Here is a 19,113-nt window from a genome sequence, read left to right as displayed (position 1 = left end):
CAGAGGAGAACAGTGATGGAGAAAAGCAGGACAGAAGGAGAAAGGAAAAGAAAGGGGTCAGAAAAGAGACTGATTGGGATTTGGGGAGTGGGATTAAGTTGCCTATTTGCATATGAAGAACGACAGCAAGAAAGAGAGAAAATATGACCAATCTGCAAGCTGCTGCTGGCATGAAAAGATGGATAGAGGAAGAAGAGATATAGGCACAGAGAAAGTTTAGTTGTTGTTTGTGAAGGAGCCTCTGTGAGTTGGTTTAATGACAAACTCGGCTCGGCTCACGTAGTGCAGCATTCTGCGAGTCTCAATAAGAAAATAACATTATCTCCACAATTACATTTACATTTTTAGACATTTAGCTGACGTTGTTATGCAGAACGACACACACAGAGTGCAAATGAGCTTCAATTCCCAGATCAGTAACAACGCAGAGCGAACAATATCCAGGAGAACATTTGAGAGCTCTTACGATTTACCCTGAGCATCATGGGAGGGAAAAAGGTGCTGTGAGACCATAGACGCTATTTCGTCACACATGCAGTCTTTTTGTTCGTATTTTTTATATCAAGCATTTTGTGGCAGCAGCTGTCATGTAAGTGTGAGATGTGAAGGTACATTTGTAATCAAATATTACAGGGATTTTCATTACCTCATTATTATTAGTAGTATTTTGACTTATGGTTGAAAAATTGTTGTTTTACATTTACTTTTTTCAGTCTCTTTTACTCCCTTGTAAAAGAGACTGTGTCTCAATGGGATTTTCCTGTTAAAATAAAGGTCAAATAAAAAAATAATATTAATCTGACACTTCGATCTTACCTGCGATGGATTGGCGACCTGTCCAGGGTGTACTCCGCCTTTCGCCCAGTGTCAGGTGGGATTGGCTCCAGCCCCCCTGTACACAGGATAAGCGGTTGACAATGGATGGATGGATGGACTTCGATCTTGCATTTGGCTGTTGCTTAAAAATAATGATTTATACCTCTTGATCACAGCTGTTTGTTATCCAACCTGATTTGATGACCCTGGTACTAACCAGGAAGAAATTCAATGCTAACATTGTTGGTTTTGGTATGAAAGGGTAAACATATTTTTTTTTGTGGTTTAGTTCTTAGTTTTTAATTATCTTTAGGCCATTTTATGTCTTTAATAGATAGCAAACAGTAGCAAACTGTAGCAGTACAGTATTGGACTTAGTTAACTCATCATAATCGAGTACAAGTTAACCCGTGAAAACACTTGTGTAAGGTCTTCTGTAGATCTGCAGGGAGCTTTCTAAAGTTACCCCTGTGGATGTCATCAGGGTTATCTCTGGATAGCCAAATTGGGGATGTTAAGTTTGAAGTGCTTAGGCATTTCGCCACGCAGGGAAGGTCTAATGAAGAGACACTTTTGTGCTGCATGATGAGAAAAGTAGGACCCAGAGTTTTTGGATCTGAGCTCTGCTCAAGAGCACTTCAGCTGTACACACCAACCTGTGACTTGAGCATGTGTGTATACTTTCTGTACAAAACAGTCAAACGTGAAAATAAACCTTGTCTCAGTTAGGACTTAATAGTTTGACCAGACAGTGAACCAGTGATAAAGCTTCTGGCTGCCTTAGATTTGATTTGTCAATTTACAACCATGCTTTCTTTCGAAATATCTGTGAAAAGAGAATGAGTTTTTACTGTAGTGGGCTAATTCAATGTGAATTGTATGAAATTTAAGTATGTCATGAGATTTGTCCGGTTTGTCCGGGAAACAAGAACACGTCTGAAACGCGCACACACACACCTGCCAGAACAATTGCTCCCATGACAACCTGGCAACCAAGAGGGCTTTGAAGCACAGGTCAGTAGTTTTGTGTGTGTATGTGTGTGTGTTTCTAAACATCAGTGCAACTGGCGATGTCTATTTTCTTTTTCTTCTGACTTCTTTTTTGTTGCTTTTCTCTTTTCATCTCTTTTTGGTTTCTTTTCTGTTTTGCATAGGAAATTGTTCTCATGTCTCTGCCTTCAGGTTAAAAAAAAAGCAAGAGAATGTCGAAGAAATCAAGAAAAGCAATAACGAGTGTTTTCAAGAGAGAGGGAGAGCAAAGGGAGGGGGAGGAAGGAGTGTGAGAAATATGAGAGAGAGAGGTCGATAGAGATGGAGAGAGAGAGAGAGAGAGAGAGAGAGTCTTTGATCTCTCTCCTGGTGGGAGCTGGTCTTGGCATTCATCCAGAAAACCCCACGGCACACACACACCAAACAGGCGCACACACATATTTAGGTCTAGCTGGCCTGCTCCAGGGCTTTGTTGATTATTTCTGCTGGGAGGATCAAAGACGTCGAACCCCCTCCTCTGTCCTCCATCCATCCATCCTATCTGTCACATCTGTCCATCAGTCCATCCATTCGTCAGTCAGTCCATCCATTCTCCTATCAGATAGATTTTTACATATTTTGGTGTCGAAATGACTAGTAGGTATAAAAGTTTTGGAATCCATGCAGTAAACTGACTGCAGTCGCTGTGACACATTCCTTTGTGGGAAATTGTGCCCGTCAAAATTACATCCACAATAAGTGTTTCTGGCAAGGATCCCTACAAGTAACACTCGATAACACCCCTTGTTTTTAACCAGAAAGAGAAGTCTCGCTCAAGGACAATTCTGACTCTGAAATCTCGAGAGAGGCGAGTTGTTCCAGGAAGACGCCGGTGGAAACGTTACTCCAACACAACAAGCTCCTCTCTCCAACTGAAGCCATCTACTGCACGGATTCCAAAAGTTTTTGTGCCTACTAGTCATTTCGACACCAAAATATGTGAAAATAGCAGGTACCAAAATTATGGTGCATTCCATCTACCTCGGAAATTGGAGGTCGGAGCTAGGAATGATGAGTTGCCGAGTTGACGGCGTTCCAGTTACAAGTCGGAAAACCTCGTTCGGCCAGCCATTGTTTACAACTAGCCAGGTTAGCTATTGATACGCCGGTTGATAATAAAAAACGCATTGTGCGCTATTTACTCACACTAAACACTGTAGCAACACGACCACATACAGCTGTTGGACAGCACTTTGTGTACAAAAATTTCTTCCGAAGTCGGGATTCCGACTTAAGGGGGCGTTCCCTTGGAAATTTTGACCTTATAACTCGGAAATTCCGACTTCCCATGTCAAATGGAACGCACCATTACTCTAACTTCTTCCTGAGCAAAATGACTTCTGGTCTCCAGCTGTCCCTTGCTAGTTCTCCAACATTGCGTACCACAGCTTTAAGATGGTACCTCAACTTTCATCTGATCTGCCAGCACTGCTGCACCCTTCTTTTCAGTTTCAGAGATCGTATTTTTTTGTATATATGTAGCCCCTGTAGCTCAGGACTCTCAACTGTTAAGGCGTAATAACCGGCTATAGTCTTCTTTATCAATGAAGCTTTGCTATGAGTGATCCAGCCAGTCCCACTGAGGGTTTATGTAGTTGTGAAATCAGACTCATTTATTTACTTTTCACAGCCCAGCTAGCTCAGTCGGTAGAGCATGAGACTCTTAATCTCAGGGTCGTGGGTTCGAGCCCCACGTTGGGTGGCAGTGGTTTTAATTAAAACGGTCCAACAGTTTCCCAACCTCAGGTTGTCCTTACTGACAACTGTGCTCCTCAAAAAAACAACGCCAGCACAGTTAAACGTACAGTAAGTGATTCTGCAGCAGGACTACCCGATATTTGAACTGAGCTGCCAAACAAATACATTGCTCCCTCAGAAGCACAACCCCCAAATTTTGTTGAAACACCTTTGCCCTTGCCTGTTCATATAACTTTCTTTACTGTTTATACTCTATAGACCTTTCCTCTTTGGCTGTTTCTAGGCTATCTCTCCTTCTTCACAGTGCCTGGAGTCCAGCATGTTTGTATGTGACTGTATATTCCCTCCCACTGCTTCTGTGCATGAGCACCAAAGCCACTTGTTGCTGATTGGCTGAAACAATATTGTAGGGAAGTTCCACACCACTTTCTTTGTTTTGTATTTACTGAGCCCAGGCTGTGTAGGAAAAACAGTTTTTTCTTTTCAGAGCACACACAAAATGCAACAAGCACTTACTAGCCCTTTAAAGGAGACCTATTATGCTTTTCCATATTTTATGACTTATCTTCAATGTTACAATGTTGTATGTTCATGTTAAACATGGCAAAAGCTTCAGATAATGAGGTAAAAGTATTTAAAAGAAATCCCTGTGAGCCAAACCCTCAGATTTCCTCCTGTTCTGAAGTCTCTTTTTTCAACAGCTTTATCTGGGATCCGTTTGACAACACATGGAACTACACGGAGCCGGTATTCCATATATGGTCATTTTCTCCACACAGCTTCACTCACTCTGTCTGTACCACTCAGCGGCAACAACAGCCTGTTACACGTGGTACAGGTCTTGGCCAACCAGAAGACAGTGGTCTTTGAGAAGGGGGGCCTTAAAGAGACAGGAGCATCCACCGCTTGTTTCAGACAGAGGCTGGAATGAAGGTCTGCATGAAGAGCCAGTATAAGATTTTTTTTTGAACTTTGGATCCTGCAAAGCTGCTATACAGAACTAGAATATAGGACTGGGAATGCAGTATAATAGGTCTCCTTTAATAGTGAAGTAACTATGTGATACTGCTTTGGAAGCTATCTTAATAGTGGCTGTCACTTACTTTTCATGTCTCCTGTACACCTGGAAACCTAAAGTTTCCAGATTGTACTCCATGTATCACTTGTCAGGATGGCTGAGTGGTCTAAGGCGCCAGACTCAAGGTTTGATTCCTTCCTCAGCCAAGAGACTTCTGCTCTCCAAATGGAGGCGTGGGTTCCAATCCCACTCCTGACATTCCTTTTATGGTCAGTAGAGCACGAGACTCCTAATCTCAGGCTGCTCAATCAATAGACAGTATATTACTGGACGAAGAAGATTTGAATGGAGAGCAGTGAAGCCAGTTTTGGAACAATAAATACTACTACAAAGCTACTTCCTGTTGGCACCAACATCTACTGTGCATGATCTCGCAGCATAAGCGTGGTTTAATGACGCAGAGCAACGGCAGAAACACTGTAGTTCTGGTAGCTGCATGGCTGCACAAACAAAAGTCTACTGGCTCAGTGTGTTTGTCTGACTCAGATAGTCACTGTTTAATCAGCCCACCTACAAGCTCATCTGCCAAACACCAACGCAACGTCACTGATGGCTGAATGGTTTTTTTTCAGATTCACAGAGAGTTTATAGTCTATCCTATACAGTTACATCTCTAATGTGCGAGGGAGTATCGCGTGTTTTGACGTCTTTTTTGGTCGGCTTCACTGTTCAATCTCTGGCTTATCCTTGTGGTTCAATCCCCACACTGGGCGAAGGAGTTTTTGGTTAATATGGTTAGTTAGCAGTTGGAAAACTCCTTCAGTCACTCAGCTTCCAGTGTCTCTCAGTTAGAACTGTACGTTGTAAATCAAAGTGAGTCAAAAAACAGTGGCTCGTAGCCCACTGAGACTCTTAATCTTAGGGTCATAGGTTTGAGCCCCCCGTTGGGCGAATGCAGTTTTAGAATATGTGGAAGATGGGAGAAAAACTACAGCCAACACAAAGTCGGATGTTTGCTGAGAAGTTTCAGAAAGGACTTGTTAAGCCTACTGAAAGATGTTTTGCTGTTTCAGCTCTGAGTAAATGGTAGGAAAACCCAGCTATTTAACCTCTGTGGGGTCATTGTCAAGATGATCGATACCGCTGGTTCGTTAGCGCTCCTGGCTGTTTTCAAACAGTCTAAATGGTCGTTGGAGACACCTGAGGGCAGGTCTGAACGGCCATCGTTCAGCATTCTCACGACCTTCTTGGATAACTATGACCTGGATGACTGAGAACCTTCACAGACATCTTTCAGAATGGCCCTTAAAAACAGAATTGGTCTAGTATGGAAATAACTCAACAGTCTGATGGGAAGGCCCTACATAAGCTAAACACAAAATGGAAACCACTAGTCAAAACAACAAGCTATGCTAATGTGTAATTTAATTACACTGTACAGTATTGAGAAATCCAGCATGTTGCAGTGCGTAGTGGGAATTTTGTAGCTCTAGATGAGGCACAGAGTGACGTCAACAGCTGCCATCAGAAAGGTCGGGGACCTGTGTTTGTGTGTGTGAGAGAGAGAGAGAGAGAGTATGGAGACTCAGTAACATCTTCAGCTGTTGCTTGAGTTGTAAAAGAGTCATTACCACTTACTCAATATGTTCTGTCTTTCTTTCTTTCTCCTTCTTTTTTTTTCTTTTTGTCTGCCATGTCAAAATCCTTTACTCCTAAACAACCAAATTTAACATCCTTAGTCTCATTTTTCTTTTCATTTTGTTGCTCTTTTTCGTGAAATAATCTGTGTTCCTGAAAATGTATGCTTCCCTTTTCCTCCTGCGTCTGCAGTAATCACACCAGTCAGTGGCAGGCTGAATCAGCTGCTTATGAATTCTCTCTCTCTGTCTCTCTGTTTGAGCTGTGGAGCCTGAAGGTCTAACCTCCAACTGAACTCCCATAGCTTTGTGTGTGTGTGTGTTTGTGTGTGGGGGGGTGATCCTTCACCTCTGACCTTCAGTGCATACCTGTCTGAATTTACAGCTCAACTAATCCTATCTATCTATCTATCTATCTATCTATCTATCTATCTATCTATCTATCTGAAATATATTTTTCTCTCTCTTCTCTCTCTCTGAGGCCCCTGTGCCTTAGGCCGGATGTAAGGGTCATTAAAGGAGCTCTGTGTGTGTGTGTGGACTTCGTACTGAAAATGAGGGCATTGGCCATCCCCCCCATCTAAAAAGGAAATACCAAATTACTGAGGGCCTCCCTCTCTCTCTCTCTCTCTCTCTCTCTCTCTCTCTCTCTCTCTCTCTCTCTCTCTCTCTCTCTCTCTCTCTCTCTCTCTCATATCTCATCAATGTTTCACACAATCTTTTTGCCAGTTTTGTCAAAAATGGCAAATTCTTCAGTTCTCACATTTGGAAAATGAAAGTGTTACAAATATAATTTTCCACATCCTGTATTCTCTCTGTTCTGTCATTTTTGTGTGTCTAAGTTAGTGTGTGAAAGAAGTAGAGAGTGTCAATCCTCTTTTACACATGTGCATACATACTATATTGCAAAACAACTAAGAACATCAGTCCCCTATTTACAGATTTTTTCAATTGCTAACCTGCATTGGTCACATTGTCAAACTCTTCGCACAGTCAGCAAAACAGAAGTGTATGTGGACCAAACTGTGAATCATTTTTCATTGCTTTCACACAAAATGCATTCAATAACAACTTTCTCCAAAATCCATGAACTCTTTTTCCATTACTACTTCAACACCTGCAAAACACAGTATATTTTCAGCACATTTTTCAAATGCTAACACACTGTGTCCAGAACTGTTAAGAACACATTCAAAACAGAATGATTGCAAATATCCTATATTTTCGCTTTGGTACATTTCTAGAATCATCCTTAACATTTGCTAAACTATTTGTGTTGGTGAACTACGTCAAAGGTTTAGATGACAATGATTGATAATGCACATGCACTTTTTATGTATGACATACACTCAACTAAAGGATTATTAGGAACACCTGTTCAATTTCTCATTAATGCAATTATCTAATCAACCAATCACATGGCAGTTGCTTCAATGCATTTAGGGGTGTGGTCCTGGTCAAGACAATCTCCTGAACTCCAAACTGAATGTCAGAATGGGAAAGAAAGGTGATTTAAGCAATTTTGAGCGTGGCATGGTTGTTGGTGCCAGACGGGCCGGTCTGAGTATTTCACAATCTGCTCAGTTACTGGGATTTTCACGCACAACCATTTCTAGGGTTTACAAAGAATGGTGTGAAAAGGGAAAAACATCCAGTATGCGGCAGTCCTGTGGGCGAAAATGCCTTGTTGATGCTAGAGGTCAGAGGAGAATGGGCCGACTGATTCAAGCTGATAGAAGAGCAACTTTGACTGAAATAACCACTCGTTACAACCGAGGTATGCAGCAAAGCATTTGTGAAGCCACAACACACACAACCTTGAGGCGGATGGGCTACAACAGAAGACCCCACCGGGTACCACTCATCTCCACTACAAATAGGAAAAAGAGGCTACAATTTGCAAGAGCTCACCAAAATTGGACAGTTGAAGACTGGAAAAATGTTGCCTGGTCTGATGAGTCTTGATTTCTGTTGAGACATTCAGATGGTAGAGTCAGAATTTGGCGTAAACAGAATGAGAACATGGATCCATCATGCCTTGTTACCACTGTGCAGGCTGGTGGTGGTGGTGTAATGGTGTGGGGGATGTTTTCTTGGCACACTTTAGGCCCCTTAGTGCCAATTGGGCATCGTTTAAATGCCACGGCCTACCTGAGCATTGTTTCTGACCATGTCCATCCCTTTATGGCCACCATGTACCCTCCGCTACTTCCAGCAGGATAATGCACCATGTCACAAAGCTCGAATCATTTCAAATTGGTTTCTTGAACATGACAATGAGTTCACTGTACTAAAATGGCCCCCACAGTCACCAGATCTCAACCCAATAGAGCATCTTTGGGATGTGGTGGAACGGGAGCTTCGTGCCCTGGATGTGCATCCCACAAATCTCCATCAACTGCAAGATGCTGTCCTTTCAATATGGGCCAACATTTCTAAAGAATGCTTTCAGCACCTTGTTGAATCAATGCCACGTAGAATTAAGGCAGTTCTGAAGGCAAAAGGGGGTCAAACACAGTATTAGTATGTGTTCCTAATAATCCTTTAGGTGAGCGTAGATCAATTTCAACCATACAGAGTTGTACATTTCAAGGGATTGGACAGAATTCACAGTTACAATTTTACTGTATGCACTGTAATTTGTTGACAGAGCACGTCATTTTGATGCAGAAAATACAAAAATGAGACCATTTTACAGCACTGCATAGCACAATGTAAACGAGGAAACACACCCTCAAATGCTTTGCAGATTATGACATGTTCAACCATTTTGCATGTAGTGACTTATGCAATGAACTTATGACTAGATGTTTTGGGGGTAAAACTATTCAACAGAGAACTAGTATAATACATTGTGATCAACATGACATAAGCAATTGTGATAGTTTGAGAAACAGCAGACAAATGTACATAATCATTTGCATAAATGTGTCAAAGCATTTGCAATTTTGCAATTTTTCAAAAGACTGAATAATTGCTATGTGCACAAGTGAATAGATGATGTGGAGGTTGAACAAGTAGAATTCCAATTCTGATATGAGAAATGGACCAAAGTGACTGAAAACAACTGTATTCTATAATGAAATACTGATTTATGTGAAAAAAAAACTGTCACATTTCGAAGATAAAAGTTGTTCTGGCAAAACAATTAACTTCATGCTCAAAATCACACATTGTAAACTAAACTCCAACACAAATTTACACTATATATACCAAAACATAGCAAACGTACCAAAATCAATAAATTCTTCCAAAACACTAACACATATTCTCTTCCAACAGGAACATTTAGTCAATCATAGCCCAATGTCATAAAAACACTAATATCAGGTGGAATTACAGAAACTGCATTATTTTATATGTGTCAGGTCTGCTCCTTATAGAATAGACACTATATTGTATTGATCATAGATCAGGCTTTGCTCTGTAGTGTCATTTGAAGCCTCTCTAAAGTTTTGTTTTGGTGAGTTTAGTAAATGCATGCATTTTGTTTCCTTTGCTGCAGAAATTCAGTACAAAAGATGAATGACCCATCTCAGAGTAGCTTTATAGAATATACGGTTTCTAAAAAAAGAAGACAAAGAAAGAATTGTTGCAGTAAAGACTCTATTTGAAACAGGACATAAATTACAGTATTACTGTATTATATTGCAGTATTAGACAATACAAAATATTCACTCAAACAGAATATGCCACAGAAAAAAATGTCATTCTAATCTGCCCGGTCTTCTGCATTTGGCCACATATTCTCATCCACATCACACCTGATATCTTCTCTGACAAGGCATCTCGGGAAGAATCTTTTGGCATGCCTTATCCACCCCTGGCAGTGTTCAGCTGTGATGTCTTGGCATGCAGCATCTATTGCATCCAGGAGGGACATTTGGTCCTGTGGACGATGGTCATAAACCCTCCATCTCCAGGCTGAGAAAACTCCTCAATGGGGTTGAGGAAAGGCGAGGAAGGGCAAGGAAAAGGGACATCATCCTCGGATGGGCGTCAAACCAGGCTGTGACTGCACGGGAATGGTGGAATGCCACATTGTCCCATGTGATCACATATATTGGCAAGTGGTCTTCCACCTGTTCCCTTTCTGCCTCTAGCACCTGTCATTCATACAGGTCTTCTAAAAACAGGATAAGGTGTCAGTGTTGTAGGGGCCAATCTCACATTTATGCAGGAGTGGACCGTTGTTGGAGATTGCAGCGCACATGGTGATGTTGGCTCCTCTCTGGCCCGGCACGGTAACTGTGGCCCTTTTGCCAATTATGTTTCTTCCGCGGCCACGCCTTTTCGCCAAGTTAAAGCCAGCCTCGTCAACGTAGTTCATTTCATGTTGGACTTGATTGGCCTCCAACTCCATGACTCTCTGAATGTAATCCGACAGAGTATATGTAAATGCTTTGCTGTATACCTGCTGTATGTCCTACTGTACTTCAGGTTTATAGAGTAGTTTACTGCAAAACACACTATGTATAGTAAAATAATGACTGTATTGCATAACCTTACCTGGACATTTTGGAAACAGAGTTCCTTGATGCTCTCACCGTTCCTTTCAAAAGGAACTTTGTGTAGTTGTTTCATTCGGACTCTGTTTAGCTAGAGTGGATGTTATGCTGATTGCTGCAATGTTCCCAAAGACAAGGTTGTCCTCTACAACTCTGGACTGAATGTCCTTCAGTTTTATTTAATTGTTAGCAATCACCATGTTGACAATAGCAAATTCCTGTTCTTCATTTAGGAGCTTTCCTGTGCGTCCCTAAGGGAGGTAAACATTGAATCCTTAGAGAGACAAAATACAGTTACATATTAGGACTGGAGGCATACAATCACTGCATTACATGGTAAAATTATTTAAACTCTGCAGTAGGAGGAGCCCTTAGACAATATCCTACCTGTTGGTTTCTCGAAAAGTCCGGACAATAGATGCCACTGTGTTCCGCCTGAGATTTGGCTGTACTCGTTCACCAGCCTCTCTGTACGATAGCCCATGGTTTATGACATTGCTCTTATTTCATCAGTTACCATAAGTCTGGCCCTTCTTTGAGCACCACCACGCACCTCTACCATGTCCCTGTCCGGGCATTCCTCTCCTTTGCCCTTGTACGACTCCTCTCCCTTGTCCTAGCACTCGTCTTCCTCTCCCTCGTGCATGCATTTTACTTACTTTCTTTGTGTTGCTCTATATTTTTTCTTTTCCACACAAGATCAGCCCAAAGAGGTCCTCTTTTATACCATATGGTTATGCAACTGAAAGAACCTCAACACCTGAGTGTGTTTCCTAGATGGGTATCAGCTGTGACTGATCTATTTGCATACCTCCAATCAGCTGTTTCTCAGTAGCAATGGAATAAAATAAGGGCTATATATATGTGTTTCAAGTCACAATATGAAAAGCTTTTCACTTTGAATTAAGCCTGTAAGTTAAGTTTAGAACATAATGTTTGTAAATTTGGCAGTAAAAATCCATTGTTTTGATCTTGGTTGAGCTTGTGTGTAAAAGAAGTTCAAGCATTTTAAATTTGTGTTAACTGTATGCATTTTGTGTCAAAGCAACAAGCTAATTGTATAGCCTACACAGACGGATGTTGTGCAAACTGTGTTAAGAGTTTAGGAAAATTGTTAAAAGTATTGAGAGGATTGTCATAGCGATCGTAAAAAAAACTGTAATATTAGTGGTGGAAAGTACTGGCGGTTCAAAATCTCCTGTAGGTGTTTAGTTGGGTTCAGATCTGGTGACGGTGAATGTTTAATCACCTGGCTGCTCTATTCTTCAAACATATGATGATGATACACGTTGCTTTGTATTTGATGGTTTCTTTTTCTTTTTTTTCTTTTTTTTTTCCATATGGTTTCTTGTCCTTTGTGGTGCCTAAAATAGAAACGTTGTAAACATCTGTATGCTGAATGTTACAGTTTTTGTTCCCACAAGAGTCATGATGAAAGATTTACAGAAATCCTACTAGGTCGTGAGCTGGCAAATTCCCAGACTGTCTTACATGGAACATTTACTCTGGAGCTATCTGCTGTTCCCATATGATGCCTGCAGAACAATAACAATTGGTTTAAAGAATATAGTGTAGGTGGGAAAGGAGCTAGAGTCCAAACGCATGTGAACTTTTATGACCATCTTTTTTACCCTTAGTCTTGCTCATTAGATTGTCTAGGTTGTAATAATTAGACAAAAACAGTTCTTATACTAATTACACTGTATGTACTATTGTAGTGGAAGTTTAAAATGATCATGCTCATATTAGTCTTAAAATTATGCCTACTCTTAAATTAAATTAGAAAAAAGTGTTTTCTTTTAGTGTAAGTACCATCTTATAGCACTAAATGAGCAGCAGAGATGCACATCAGACATCACTAAATTTAGATTGAAAGGAGGTAAAAAGAAGTATGCTAAAAAAGGAAAAGACTGAAGGCAAGAAATAGAAAGAAGCCAGAAAGATACAGCACACGAGAAGAGAAAAGCTATATGTGTGTGCGTGTGTGTGTGTGCGCGCGTGCATGCGTGCTGGAGGTGTGCCAGGGTGCCTTCCAGCCAGCAAGGCTGAACTAGAGGGCCCCTGCTGGGGGTGGAGGGTTCAGGCAAGCCCCCTGCCTCCACCGGCCCACTGGAGCATGCTGGGAAAGAGAGAGGGAGCGAGAGGGGGAGGGGAGATATGGAGAGACAGACAGCCATGGGCGAGAGAGGAGGAGGAGGTGGTGATGTTGATGCAGAAAGAGTGGTAGAGAAGGTAAACCCAGATCTGGAATGTGAGAGGAATGCAGGGAATGGAGGAGTTATCCTCTGGCTGGAAAGAGAAAAGGCAAGAAAGAGACGGGGTGGAGGAGGAGTTGGGAGGGTGAGGGATTTTGAAGACCTAAGGCGGTGCAAAACCCTCTTCTAATTTATTCCCTCACTCCTTCACTCCTCTCTAGACGCTCAACAGATCCAGATGTGCTAAGTGACTTTTTCAAAAGGCACTAAGATCAGTTACAGATATCAATACGGCAGATTGTTTCCCTCTTCTCTTTATTTATCCACATCATTCATCCACACAAATGTAAACTCCAGTGACCAGATGTGACCTATTTCTTCACTTGGACATTATTTATGAGTAGCATAAACATTTTTATGGTGCTTGTATTTTACTTTCACATGGTTTATTTTAAGCATATAGCCAGAGTGACAGTCTTTAATGATTTACTTTAATCAAGCAGCACTGATCAAAAGCAGCAAAAGGCCCAGTGTTACATTACGTAAAGTTTGACCAGTATTAAATTACCATGTAAAACTATGTTACTGTAGCAAGTTAAGCTGTGTGAAGAGGGTTACGGTTTTGGAGTGAATACCTATCTGCAGAGACAGACTGACTGTCTTTCTGTATGTGTGTGTTATAATATTCTATTCTATGCTGTGTTAACTTAAAAGACTGACTCTTTAAAAATCAATAGCATCGTGACAGAGAGACAGGAGTGTGTGTTTTCTGTATGGGTGGTCGATACTAAGGTATGTGGGGGGGATTCCACATTGCTTTCCTGTGATATTTCTTCAGATTTCTGCACGTTCAACCATAGATCTCTACATGTGCAACACATCAACATTTACAATCTTGTCTCTACCCACTCACATTTCCTTGTTTGCTCTCTCATTCTTGTTCTTTCACTCGTTGACTCATAATTCAGTCACTTGATTGACAACACATGCAGTTTCTATGAGGATAATGTCTTTGAAACCTACACAACCTGTAAAGCAATTATTTCCTAAAAATTTGTTTTAGTTACTTTATTGAATCAGTTTGTCTCACTGAGACCTGCCAAGAACAAAAAACAATTACAGTCAGACAATCACATACCCCGCATAGAAGAGACACTAAATTAAAAGTTGAGTTTTACATTTGATTATTAACCTTGGAAACAGCAGTTGACAAAATAACTCCTCAAGACTCACTTACTCGCTTGTTTCAGAGCTGTCAAATATATCACACAGTCTTGGAAGTGTAGATGTTCAAACTTACTATTATCCTGTGCTCCTTAAGAGGTTCTTGTCCATGTTGGCTTAAAGTTGAATTACATTGTACATCCTTGACCGTCATCGTCAAATACTCTGGAACAAGCTATGTCAAACTTTACTTTTAAGATTGTAGATAAGTTGTAGATAAAGCTTTAACATTCACACTATAGAGATGAATATTATGACATGATAGTTCCGTCTGGTCAATTAAGAAGTCCAGCAAGAGAGGACAGAATTATAGACATGAAAGCTGACTTAAACAATAGATTTTATATATATATATATATATATATATATATAATGTTAGTTATTCGTGAATATAAATCTTAAATGACAGTCTGAAACAGGGGCGTACAAAGTTGTGTCATCGGCACAAAAAAAGCGGATGTTGACGCTTACCTGGGGTCAGGACAGCGCTAACAAGATTAATTTAAAGGACCTGTAGATGTTTTTTTGGACTTTTCTTTATTTTCTCTCTCTAAACTGATTTAAATGAAACAATGTAAAAGGGCAAATATTACTCTGCTCAAAGCCCATGGACGTGCACCCTGTGATAGGAGGTTCACATCCATGGGCTATGAGCAGAGTAATGCATAGTAACATGTACTACTGAAACATATGCAAAACGTGTACTCTTATGCGGCATTCAGACCAAACGCGAATTGAATCCACGCCACGCTTTCCTCACGGGGGTTTTATTGCTGGACATCGCTGGAGTGTTCACGATAACGTGAATAAACACAACTTGCCATTACTACAGCTGTATGAACCCAAAGTAAACATTTTGCTGAGATTAAATAGCAATAAACGGATCAAACTCATGCCGAAATAACTACAATATGATGCAGATTTGTTGAACATATGAATTCATGCTTTGTCAGGTCTGAGAGCAAGACAGCAGGACAACAACTTTTAAAATGTTTATTTTCTGAATGGAGTTCGGATCGATCAGGGCTATGCTAACTTGGTCACAATAAAGTACAACGATAGCTGGAATAAAGTTACATACACACGTTTTCTAAACTCACCAGGTAGTTCAACCTCCTCGCTTTCTTTTCTTCCAGCAATGTACAGTTTTGTCCAGTTTTTATATAAATATGAAGTAGTAGTCCAACAGAGTTCTGGGTGCCAAACGATGCTAACAACACTGGAACTGGATGTGCACGGAATCTAGCTGCTGAGAAGCTCGAGTGAAGATAAATCAACGTTGTAATCCCAAAAACTAAAGTAAAGAGCTAATTTAATAAAAGCAGTTTACTCCTAGTTCCTCCCTCGAGCAAACGGCATAGTTGTCAGAGCATAATCCAGTCCGACCACGGGGGTTTATTTGTCCAAAAGCTGGAGTGCTGCTCCCTGCTCCTCTAGCCCAAGTTTAGCTGCTCTCAACGGGCCAGTAGATTTTCAATCGCCCACTCTGCCTGTCCCTCTCCACGCAACGCTCTGAAGCTGTCAGTGACGTACAGACAATCTCAACGTTGATAGGCTATCGCTACTCAGTGTCATTCGAATTCCTTCACTTCGCCAGCACTGCCCCCTTCGCGTCGCTTCACGCCACCCGACAGGAAATTGCGGCTCTATGCGTCTTTGCATTGACTTTGTATGTAAACTCACCGCCTCGAACGCTCGCTTCGCTTTTGGTCTGAAAGCACCATTAGGCAACACTTTCATCATTCAGATACCATTAACTGATGATCTTAGACTACAGTAAGACATAGTCCAGTAAGCATAACCAAGGGGTTGTAATTAATCTTAAAGGTTATTGGAGGTTAATTCTTGTTCTATTTTTCTCTCTTTATACATGTCTATATCTGTATTTTCCACATTTCTTTCTCTCGTGTTTTTCTATTCATGTATTGGCATGACTGTGGAGCAGTATTGCCAAAGCTACTACTAAACACAGCAGGAAATCTGTTTCTTCCTCTACCTCGCTCTCTGGGGGATTTGTGAGACATTCTCGTATTTGTCCTTTTTTATCTGCGTATGTAGCTGCTTGTGTGTAACGTGGGTTTTTTCATATGTGTTTATGTGTATGTGTTGCCTGTGTAGAGAAAACAAAAGGCATACCCACCCTCACCTCTACCCCCAAACTCCATGTCTCCAATCACTGTCTCTCTCATCCTGACAACAATCCTTCTAGAAGAAAAAGGGAAGAGGGCGCAGGGATAGAGGGAAGGGGTTGAGAAAAGGGCAGGTGAACGAGGAGGAGTGGAGGGAGGTGGAGCTGAAATGAGCATCTGGGAAAGAGAAAAAGAAAGAATAATATAAGCAGCAGAATTAAGGGAAATAGATACAGTAATGAGATAGCAAGAAAGGGTGGAGGTGGCAGAGAGGTGAGGGGGAGGTGAGAAGTGTCAAGTGTCACATTTACACATGTATGGGAGGAGAGGAGACGGTGAGGGAGGGGAGTCACAGAGGTAGACGCTATGTGGTGACAGGACAGTGTTACCACAAAAATCAATAGGCCTGTCTGTACTATGGTGTGTGGGGGGGCAGTCTGAGCTTTAATTGAAGTCCTGTGTCAGCGCCATAGTAACACAGACTACGGGATGTTCAGTATTAACATTAACTTTAAACTCTAGCACAGAGCTCCCTGTATCTGTCTTCCTTTCCTCTGAGTGTTTTATCCTTTTTTAGCTCATGATGCGAAGAAAGACTGAAGTCAGGAGTATGAGAAGGAAGGGATAGCTACCGTATTTAACATATATTGTATTCGACAGTGGCTTCCACTGTAACTGTATTATCTGATTTAATAGATCATAACTCAACAAGATACTGGTAGGACAGACGGCTGGTTCATCCTCCCTTTAAATTCCTGTGATCCTGCATACAAACATCTCATGTTGTTCAAGACTATTCTCCCCATCAGTTTTGTCTCGTTGGGAGTTCCCATATCTGACCCAATCACAGCTGATCCTCATTCCCCTTATCGGGCCCTGTATAAATACAGAACACTTGAAGTTGATTTATGGGATGTGCGTTAAGGGTATGCGGTGTATACTGCTACATGCATAAGCTCCAAAGCTACACGTAGGCTACGATGTAGTTGACGTGCGCCTCCTCAAAAATATGACAAAACATCAGAACTACAGTGGCTATGGAAATACCACAAGAACTTTGGTCAGTTTGGGCTGCTTGTGTTTGTCCTACAAGTTTCTGATAGTGAAGACAACATTAAGGAAGTTGGCGAAAGACTGTGGTCTTAACCTTTTCAGTAACACATCTAGTCAAGTTCTCCTCCACTGAAAAGTAGGGATGCACCGAATGTTCGGCCTCCTAAATTAATCGGCCGAAAATACTGTAGCAAAAATAGCACTTTCGGTGTTCGGCCCAATACGTCTGTTTTGTCCCCGGCTTGTCTATATATATGTAGTAATGGCCTATATAACGTAAATAAATAACATAAGATACAACACAGTGGACCACACAGTCTCCACGGCCCCCACCGCGCTGGGGAAACACGCATGGAGGTCACCCGCCGCTCACCACACCGGCTTCCACTGATTGGGAACGCCGAGCATATGGCTGCCCCCACGAAGTTGCAAGTGGCACCCCGCCGGTCACGTCCTACAAACCACACAGACTAATGTGAGTAACCACGGAAGAGTGAATGAGTGCGTGAGCCGAGACCGAGAGCACTCCACTGGCTCTGCTTATATAGCCCACTAATCGCCGCTGATCAGCCTCAGCTGTGAGCTCCACCCAGCGTCAGACTCTGGTTACAGGTACACACCTGCAAGAGAGAGACAGACACACCCACAGCACACAGACCTCACGGGTCGTAACAACGTCAAAAGACCGATCAAATTTTACCAAACAATTACGTTGACATGTCGGCAGTGTGGAAGCATTTTAAAGTGTCAGAGAAAGACAGAAAAAAAAACCCATCACCGTTTGCAGACACTGTTCTGCTGAATTGTCTCCTAGCACATCCCCTCCATCTGTGGCGGACTTAGAAAAGGTAAAACAGTCTAAACCGCTTTGAGGGTTTCTGTCACTCATTTCTGAGAAGACGATTAAGCTAAATTTGGAGTGCACATGTATTCAAGCCTTTATGGTAAATCCACTGAAACGGACCAGTGCGAGCTACACAGGTGACCGGGATCAGGTTAACGAGGCAGGCAGAGAGACAGCAGGAAAACAGAGACAGGCAGAGAGACAGTTAACCCAGAACACACAAGTACACAAACCAGAAGTAAACACTAAGACATGAACTGAGACACAGAACTAGGACACAGGGCTGAAATGCAGAGCTAAACCTAAGAGACAAGACAGATGCTAAGTAAACTTAAAGATGCGGATGAATAACATAATAAACAAGGCTACACAGAGAACACAAGACCAGGAACCGAACCTCAAAACAAGAAACAACTGGATGAAGTAGGGGAACAGAGACGGAACCAACGGAGAAACAGGACAACACTAAACATGGAACAGGTTAAGAACTAAGGCAGATACCAAGAAGACTAAATACAAGACCACAGACAGACAAGACTGAAAACCAAAATACAACAGACTAAATAACAGATAAACTGACCAAAACTCAGAGTGCACTCTACACATGGCTGACAGGCAGAATGTGACACATTTTGATGATTTAATTTATGCAATGGTTAAAAAAAAGAGGCAAAAATGTGAATGTAGTTGTTCTGTCTTGGGTATTTGGCAAATTTTTTCATTATATTCGGTTTCAGCTTTGGCCAAGAATTTTCATTTCGGTGCATCCCTACTGAAACGCTTCTGTTCACTGTGAATCAAGAAATGTAACATGATACACAAGAGTAGACTATTCAGTGATGACACAATGTGAAATATCTTCATCCAGTTATATCACTGTGTGCATAGCCCACAGTCACTCTAAATGAAGTGGGCATGCTTATCAGTTAGCTTACAAAGTTACACAAAGTTTCAGGTGCAGA

General features: G+C 41.5%; 1 protein-coding gene and 2 non-coding genes across 4 annotated transcripts in view; all 3 read left to right on the top strand.

The window, feature by feature from the left end:
* Positions 1-19,113, top strand: part of wnt5b (wingless-type MMTV integration site family, member 5b) — an 88,307-nt gene that overhangs the window by 19,137 nt on the left and 50,057 nt on the right. The window lies entirely within an intron of this gene.
* On the top strand, positions 3,475-3,547 carry trnak-cuu. Its single transcript has one exon. It is a non-coding gene; the product is annotated as a tRNA-Lys (tRNA).
* On the top strand, positions 4,709-4,819 carry trnal-caa. The gene is made up of 2 exons: positions 4,709-4,746; positions 4,774-4,819. It is a non-coding gene; the product is annotated as a tRNA-Leu (tRNA).

The sequence above is a fragment of the Micropterus salmoides genome, unplaced genomic scaffold, assembly GCF_014851395.1.
Source record: "Micropterus salmoides isolate LMB-PRFRI ecotype aquatic unplaced genomic scaffold, ASM1485139v1 Ms_hic_scaffold_23, whole genome shotgun sequence".
In the NCBI taxonomy this organism is placed as follows: Eukaryota; Metazoa; Chordata; class Actinopteri; order Centrarchiformes; family Centrarchidae; genus Micropterus; species Micropterus salmoides.
The sequence above is the reverse complement of the archived record's forward strand: the minus strand, read 5'-3'. Positions and strand labels throughout refer to the sequence as shown.